Below are 7,719 nucleotides of genomic sequence, written 5' to 3' on the forward strand. Positions count from 1 at the left end.
TTATCCTTCAACTTCTCCCTGCTAGTTATTCCCCAACACAAACCCCCAGTTCAACTGGATGATTCCTTATCCTCCCAGTATGCCAGCTTTCAGTCTTTCTAAATCTTTTGTGTTAGTTGCCAACATTTTTTAAAGACTCAGAGATTTCTTTGTGAACAGAAATTTGCGGTCTGTGCCTTGTCTGGCAACACTGTGTCCACATTTCTGTGTGGCAATTGGTTGAAACCAAGGAACGGCTGCCCACTCTAGATCAGGTCTGGACTTGTCAAAGTGCCAGGGTCCCCTCCCCATGCCCCCCCCAGGCTGCTTTCTTCATTTACATTGTCTGTCATATAGGCATCTGTGCCAGTGACCCCTTATTACACCACCTTTTTTTTTTTTAAACATCTTTATTTGGGTATAATTGCTTTACAATGGTGTGTTAGTTTCTGCTTTATAACAAAGTGAATCAGTTATACATATACATATGTTCCCATATCTCTTCCCTCCTTCCCACCCTCCCTATACACCACCTTTTAACTTGAGCAAAATTGAAAGAGGGTGTTGGGTAATGTAAACAGCATGGATTTGACATCAAAACCATAGGATTTGGACCCAAGTGCAAAAACTTCCCCGTGGGAATCCATCTTTGGCAAACCAAAGATCCATAATCCAGAGACTGCTCAGGTCGAAGTAAACCTTAATGTAACATGACCTTAGGCCCCCATCTAATAAATACCCTAGAGGGTCAGAGAGCTCATGGTAATTACACCACAAATGACAACAGTGCATGGAGGGAACAGAATTGCTCTTTGCCAGGCATCCCTGGGTGCCTGCTAACGTTGCACGGATTAGCTGCTTTCACCACCTCGGCATTCTAGGCCAGGAGTCGGCAAACCACAGCTATTAAGTAACAGAGACACAAAGAGATGTTAAAATACAATGTGGCCTATGCAGCCATAGGAATATATATGGCCAGGGTATTATGGGAGTCGGAGGCAAGGGCACCTAACCCATCCTGAGAGTATGGTGGGAGAGCAGGAAAGACTCCCTTGAAGAGGTGATACTGGAGCCTTAGATTCCATAATGAATTCTTTTTAATTAATAGGCTTTATTTTTTTTAGAGCGGTTTTAGGTTTACAGAAAAATCAACCAGATAGTACAGAGAGTTCCCATATACCCAATTTCTCCCCACCCACAATGTCACCTATTATTAACATCTTACATCAGTTTGGTACATTAGTTACAATTGATGAACCAATATTGATACATTTTAAACTAAAGTCCATAGTTTACATTAGGATTCATTATTATTGTACAGGTCTAAGGATTTCAACAAATGGATATTAGGTACCTACCATGACAGTATCATACAGAACAGTTTCACTGTCCTAAAAATCCCCTGTGCTTCATCTATTCAACTCTCACCCTCACCTCTCACCTCAACCCTTGGCAATCACTTCTTTAGTTTTGCTTTTTCCAGATGTCATACAGTTGGAATCATACAGTATGTAGCCTCCACCGACTGGATTCTTTCACTAAATACTATGATATAAATTTCCTCTATGTCTTTTTATGGCTTGATAGCTCATTTCTCTTTATCACTGAATAATATTCCATGGTATGAATGTACCACCATTTGCCCATTCACCTACTGTTATGGATTGGCTCAAGTCCTCCAAAAAGATATGCTGAAGTCCTAATCTCTGGTACCTGTGAATGTAACCTTATTTGGAAAAAAAGTCTTTGCAGATGTAATCCAGTTATGATGAGGTCGTTAGGGTGGGCCCTAATCCAATATAATTGATGTCCTTATAAAAAGAGGAAGTGGCCATATGAACACACACAGCGGGGAATACCATTTGATGACAGAGGCAGGGTTTGGAGTGATGTAGCTATAAGCCAAGGAATGTTAAGGATCCGTAACCACCACCAGAAACTAGCAATAAGCAAGAAAGGATTCTACCCGAAATCTCAGAGGCAGCATGGCCCTGCTGATACCTTGATTTCGGACTTGTAGCCTCCAGAACTGTGAGAGAATAAATTTGGTTGTTTAAGCCCTCAGTTTGTAGTACTTTGCTACAGCAGCCCGTGAAACTGATACACTTCCTGAGAGACATCTCGACTCAGCTTTTGACAGTTATGAATAAGGCTGCTATCCACATCTGTGTGCAGGTTTTTGTGTGGACACAAGTTGTCAACTCATTTGGATAAACACCTGGGAGCATGACTTCTAGATCATGTGTTAAGATTATGTTTAGCTTTGTGAGAAATTGCCAAGCTGTTTTCCAAAGTGGCTGCACCATTTTGCATTTCCACCAGCAGTGAAAGAGTTCCTGCTGCTCCATACTCATGCCAGCACTGGGTGTTGTCAAGTTTGGATTTTATTTTGTTTGTTTTTGATTCCATCGGTTCTTACGTAAATGTGTAATGTAAGATCCTGGTTTGTCTCCCCCAATGTTTCTTTTTGTTCCTAATATTCTGATTAATGGCCTTGAGTCACCCAGTGGGTTTCCTTCCTTCCTTTCTTCCTTTTTGCCTCCTTACCTCCATCCCTCCCTTCCTTTCCCTTTCCTTCTTTTTCTTCCTCCCTCCCTCTTTTTTTTTTTTTTTTTTTTTGCAGTACGCGGACCTTTCACTCTTGTGGCCTCTCCCGTTGCGGAGCACAGGCTCCGGACGCGCAGGCTCAGTGGCCATGGCTCAGGGGCCCAGCCGCTCCGCCGCATGTGGGATCTTCCCGGACCGGGGCACGAACCCGTGTCCCCTGCATTGGCAGGCGGACTCTCAACCACTGCGCCACCAGGGAAGCCCTGAAATATTTTTGTGAATTATTTCTTCAAGGATTTCCTTCCTTCATCTCCCTGTTTTCTATGTTTTCACTTTCTGGAACTCCAATTATTTGGATATCTGAGCTCCTGGAATGATTTTCTAATTTTATTTTTTTTCTCCCTCTCTCTTACTTTTTTACCTTTTTGTGTTTGGGTCTACTTTCTGAATAGTATCCTTCAACCTGTATTTGGTTAGAGTTCTGTGCAGGAGACAGGATCAGAAACCACTCTAGGTATTTTAAGCAGAAAAGGATTTATTATAGGGAATTAGGTGCCTGCAGACTCGTTGGAAGAGCTGGGGTTGCTGAAATCAGGGGGACTTTTGTTTCAAAGTCACCATAGCTGTGGTTGAGAGGTCACATTTGCTACTCTTGCTGCTGCCACCGTAACTTCCTGACCGCATGAAGCTGGGGACTGGGCACTGGATCAGGGAGTCTGGCCACTGACATTTGGCTCAAAGGTAGAGTTTAAAGACAGCAAGGTTGTTGTGTGGCTTGAATAAGAAGTTCAAATTATGGGGTAGTCTATGACATGTCAACTTACATGAGGACTTTGATATTCATCCAACTGATATTCATCCAACCAATTTTGGCCTTTCATTTTAATGAAACAGAAGCTGAACTCCCGACGGAGTGAGTTCTATAGGTGTAATCAGAAACACAGCTCCAATAGCTTCACTAACTTTGCCAGACAAGAGTAGGCTGTGTCAAGGAGGCCAGAGTTCTCCAAACTCACTGGGTTGAATTTTGGTCACATAATCACCTTGGCTCTCACATAAATGAAGCCACTGGAAAGGTAGGCATCATTAATGAAAACAAATATAAATCTGTGTTTCAGTTTCATGATAGCTGGATCAGAAATAAGTTTCACAGTGGTCTAGGTTTTGCAAGTTTCTACCTGTTGAGGAAGTGGCAAGGTATCGTCACACTCCAGTATTTCCTCTAGCCTTGGAAGGTTCACAGAACTATCCTCCTCCAGTCTCTTTCTTCAGAGTTCCAGCTGGGCAAAAAGAACCATTAATTTTTTGGGTGTTTGTATTTTAAGAATGATATTTTGTAGCATTTAATTTTAAATAAGCAAACACCTGCTGTATTCATTTTAAATAATATATTTTTATTACCTGGTGATGCATGAATATATTTCACTGTAAGATAACTAAAATATTAAAGATAAGAACTAAAGTCTCCTGTGATCGCCACCCTCAATACCAGTTCTCCTCCCCAGAAAGTAACCAAGTATCAATTATATAGCAGCATGCATTAGTCAAGGGAGGTTAGGTTTTGCTGCAATAACAAACATCTTCAAAATCTCAGTGCCTTACAACAACAAAGGTTTATTTATTGATCCTTACATGTTTGTCATGGGTTGGCTTCAGCTGTATCTCTGGACACAGGTTGAAAAAGCAGGTAGGTTATGCTAATCTTAAGGCAGAGAGAAAAGAAACAATGGTGGAACCTCTTAAATCTTCCACTTGGAAGTCTCATGTCTCTTTCACCCACATTTCCTTGGTCAAAGCAAATTATATAGCCAAACCTACTTCAGTGAGGGTGTATAATCCTTCCATAGAGAGGGACAGTGAAAAATTTCCTGTAGTTTTATAGAGTACATAAAACTATAGAAATAGGTATCATTTTAATATAAGTCATTGCAATACTGAACTTTACTTTCTTCATGAAAAATATGTCTTAGAAGTCTTTCCATGTTATACAGATAGACCCATCTCCTTTTTATTTATTTGTTTGTTTATTTTTGACTGCGTTGGGTCTTTGTTGCTATGCGCGGGCTTTCTCTAGTTGCAGCAAGCAGGGGCTACTCTTCGTTGTGGTGCGCAGGCTTCTCACTGTGGTGGCTTCTCTTGTTGCAGAGCACGGGTTCTAGGCGCGCGGGCTTCAGTAGTTGTGGCACATGGGTTCAGTAGTCGTGGCACATGGGCTCAGTAGTTGTGGCTGGCGGGCTCTAGAGCGCAAGCTCAGTAGTTGTGGCACACAGGCTTAGCTGCTCTGCGGCATGTAGGATCTTCCCGGACCAGGGCTCGTATCCGTGTCCCCTGCTTTGGCAGGTGGATTCTTAACCACTGGGCCACCAGGGAAGTCCCTCCATCTCCTTTTTAAACAGCTGCACTCATATGCCGTAATATGGATATACTATGGTTTATTTAGCTATTTCCCTATTTGAAAACATTTAAGTTGTTTCTAATTTGTTATTACTGCAGACAAAATTGTAGCAATATCCCAGTACTTGCCCCTTGTACATATGTGCAAGCGTTTCTCTGGGGTGGGTACAGAGAAGTGGAATTGCTCATGAATAGCTCATGAATAGTTCCAAAGGAACTGCCGGTTTTCTCTCTGTATCCTAATACGGCATACTCATTAGGAGAATTTCAAAGGTTTAATAAAAGGACTACTGACAAAGAATAGAGTAGTATCCCAAGACTGATAGCAGTGAGGCTAGGCCTGAACGAGCAAGAGGAGGGAGCAGTTAGCAGAGACATGTGGAAAGAGATGGGTGAAGCCAGCAATATGGCCCTATAGTGAAGGAGTCAAGGGAATAAATGCCTCAAATCAGTTTTCCCTCTGGTCTCCTACTGGGCTGACCTCAAGCAGGTGACAGACAGCCAAGGAGTCTATTTATCTAGCCCGTCCTGGCCTGCCTCCTGGAACACAGAGGAGGTGGAAGGAATAGAAAGCCAACCTGGAGGAGCAAATAGAAGATATCTATCCCGTTCTCTTACCCACAGAACAGGAAATGACTTAATTGTTTGCCGATATGATAAGCAAACAAAAAAAAATGCTACTTAAAAGTGCACTTTTAATTTGCGTTGCCCTAATTATTACTGAGGACTTTTGCTGATAATGCAGGAACCCAGACTGTCTTTCCCAGCACAGCTTAGGTTTAAATAACCTAACCCTAACTGATACAGCATCCTACTATTGACAGTTCATAGTCCTTACATTTAATTAGAAGGAAAGAGATCTTATTGTTACTGTTTGTAGAAACAATGGGGTTGATTTGGTGGCTTGTGCCATTAAGTCTTCTGGAACTTAGGCTCCGTTAGTCTTGTTGCTTCATCCTACATTAATTGCTCATTTGGACAAAGCTCACCTCATGGGTCCAAAATGTCTGCTCCAACTCCTGCCATTATATCTGCATCCAAACCAGAAGGAAAAAAGAAGAGACCAGGAGGGAAAAGGTGGAGGTGTGGGGTGCAGCCCAGTGGTCTCTTAATGAAGGTTCTAGAATCTGCTATGTGATTACCTGATTTACACCTTGTTGGACAGAACTCAGTTACATAGCCATACGTGGCTATAAGGAAGGTTGGGAAGATTTTAATTTTATTTGGGGAGCTAAGTGCCTAGGCACAAGGGAGATGATCTATAAATACTATTTTTAAAAGTCCAGGAATTGGACAGACACCCTTCTCTGGCAGGTGAGTTGGTCCTGCTTTCTAGGAGGAGTGTACCTGTACTTTGACCTCCATGACCCCTGGCTCTTCCCTTGGGGACACTCTTCCTTGTCCAGTATCCTCATGGCCAAATTTAATAGATACTAGTGTCACCTTTTTGGGGACTCCACAAATATTATATCCCTGTTTCCTGATAGTTTGGGGTCCCTGGAGTTTCTCATTTCTTTGTAGAAGAAATAAATGTGAAGATGTTTATTAGGGGACATTTAGTGGTCTCTGCCACAGGTGCTCAGAATAATGCCTGGCCCATTTTTTCCATGTTTAAGCTCAGGAGTCATATCCTATATGACTATATCCTATATCCTATATGGAGTCTAAGGTCAGTTTTTAAAGAAAAATCATACACAGTCAAAATTATAATTGATACATCCATGTGTGTTATCCTCCACAACTTTGTAAATGTGTATCAGTTAGCTAAGGCTGCCTAACAAGCCACCTCAAAACTCGGTGATATACCCATTCATCTGTCGATGGACATTTAGGTTTCTTCCATGTCCTGCCCATTGTAAATAGTGCTGCAAGAAGATGTGGTATATATATATAATGGAATATTACTCAGCCATAAAAAAGAATGAAATTGGGTCATTTGTAGAGATGTTGATGGACCTAGAGTCTGTCGTACAGAGTGAAGTAAGTCAGAAAGAGAAAAACAAATATCGTATGTTAACGCATATATGTGGAATCTAGAAAAATAGTACTGATGAACCTATTTGCAGGGCAGGAATAGAGACACAGACGTAGAGAATGGACGTGTGCATACAGTGGGGGAAGGGGAGGGTGGGATGAAAGGGGAGACTAGGTTTGACGTAAATACACTACCGTGTGTCAAATAGATAGCTAGTGGGAACCTGCTGTAGAGCGCAGGGAGCTCAACTCGGTGCTCTGTGATGACCTAGATGGGTGGGATGGGCTCAGGGAGGGGGGAGGGAGGTCCAAGAGGGAGGGGAGATATGTATACATATAACTGATTCACTTCATCGTACAGCAGAAACTAATACAACATTGTAAAGCAATTATACTCCAGTAAAAAAATACTCAGTGATATAAAACAACAATCATTTACTTTCATGTAAAGTAAGTCTGCAGTCTGGCTGATCTAGCAGCCAGGGCATGTTCTCCTACATAACAGAAGCACTAGAGGGCAAGGCCAACCACGCAAGCACATTTCAAGCCTCTGCTTGTGTCAATGACTGCTAACATCCCATTGGGAAAAGGAAGTCACATGGCCAAGCCTACGGTCAGTGGGTGGGGCAGTATATACGTACACAACCAAGGCCAGCCTCCCCCAACATCAAATTCCACTCCTCCTATGGAGGTGGTGTGGGAGAGGAAGCGGAATGTTTTTAAATAATTTAATTTGCCATAAAATGATTTTTAAATCAATTGCTCTAACGTATTTGTCAACTTGTGGCCCTCGATTCTTCCATTTCTTATTTGAGGAGGTCAAGG

The sequence above is a fragment of the Lagenorhynchus albirostris genome, chromosome 15 (assembly GCF_949774975.1).
Source record: "Lagenorhynchus albirostris chromosome 15, mLagAlb1.1, whole genome shotgun sequence".
Lineage (NCBI taxonomy): Eukaryota > Metazoa > Chordata > Mammalia > Artiodactyla > Delphinidae > Lagenorhynchus > Lagenorhynchus albirostris.